The sequence below is a fragment of the Belonocnema kinseyi genome, chromosome 2 (genome assembly GCF_010883055.1).
Source record: "Belonocnema kinseyi isolate 2016_QV_RU_SX_M_011 chromosome 2, B_treatae_v1, whole genome shotgun sequence".
In the NCBI taxonomy this organism is placed as follows: Eukaryota; Metazoa; Arthropoda; class Insecta; order Hymenoptera; family Cynipidae; genus Belonocnema; species Belonocnema kinseyi.
Window position 1 is genome coordinate 60,070,595 of NC_046658.1, and position 1,417 is coordinate 60,072,011.

General features: G+C 27.4%; 1 protein-coding gene across 1 annotated transcript in view; it reads right to left on the minus strand.

Annotated features, from left to right (window-relative positions):
• LOC117167699 (T-related protein) overlaps positions 1 to 1,417 on the minus strand; it is a 24,717-nt gene that overhangs the window by 15,509 nt on the left and 7,791 nt on the right. The window lies entirely within an intron of this gene.

The window sequence follows — 1,417 nt, forward strand, 5'->3', positions numbered from 1 at the left end:
TGAAATTTTCAAGTTTTTAATTATTTTAAAATCTTTTTAAAGATTCTAGATATCCCTTAAACTTATTAGATTTTTTCTAAGATTTTTTAATCTTGTAAAATTAAATAATTCGCTTTTACATCTTTTACATTCTTTTTGAATGTTCTTAAATCTTTTTCAAATTTCTCTTTAAATTTTTCAAAATAAACAATCATTTGAAATTTTCCCAGGAATCTTACAAATTTGTTTCTAATTCTCTTGAAACCTTTCCAATTTCTAAAAAGCTTCTTCTTTCGAAATAGTCAAAAGTCTACATTTTGTTTACATTTGTTTGAAATCTCCTCTAGATTAAAATTATTTTTGAATCTTTTTATAATTTTTTAAACTTCTAAAACATTTCGAAATAATTAAGTTTTCTCGCAAATTTGTAAAATACTGCAAAATGAAGAAAAAATTGTCTGAAAATCTTCCAGGTTCTTTTTGCATATGTTTTGAAATCTTCAAAGCTGAAAAATTAATCATTTTTTATTTGAATGATGTTATTGTCGGTAACGAATTTTTTCCCCGTTACTCACAGTGTAAACATTTCCGAAAGGAAGATATTCCACGTCTTCATAATTTTTTTCTCATCTCTTTAGAAGTGAAAAAGTTTACAAATTGAAGTGCAGGGGGAAAATGTTAAGAACATAATTATTGTCCAATTAAATGTTCACTTTTATCAATAATGTTTAGAAACAATAGGAAATCAATTTTATCATGAAATAAAATGACTGATTTGGATATTTCAATATGCAAAATTCATAGTTTAGAAATTTCGTAATTATTATTAATGGATTTAAAAAACTAAGAACAGCCACTAAAAGTCATATTCATGCAGTATCGCAACCAATCAGGTTTTCGACAACAATGTATGCGAGATATCTTTATACAACAAGCGAAATATACTGTTTTAAAAATGTAAAATAATCCTAAAAACTGAAGAAAGCAATGAATATATCCTATTGTTTAATAATATTGAATGGCAAATTGTGCCATCGGGCAGCGCACTCGTTACTGATCGCCGTTAGCGGCATCGCATACTTTCTTGTAAAATAGATATTTCCGCCAATTTTCAATGAATCGGTCTGAAAATTTCAAAAAATCTTCCTTCAACAGTGAGGAACAAATGCGTCTCACGGGAAGTTCTTTCAACTCTAAAGCGTTCTCGGCACTTTTTGTTGGCGAAACTGAAAAAACGGGATTACTGATCTGTCTGAATTTGCACTTAAATATTAGTAAACAATAAGCGAATTTTATTTGTTACTTAAGTTTTTAGGAATAGCTATAGTATATTTATTGTGCACATCAAAGTTTCAAACAGTTTCAATAATATTGCCCAAATTACGACGATTTATTTCTTAAAAAGTAATTGAGTTAAAAAGTAATTCTCTACGAGCTT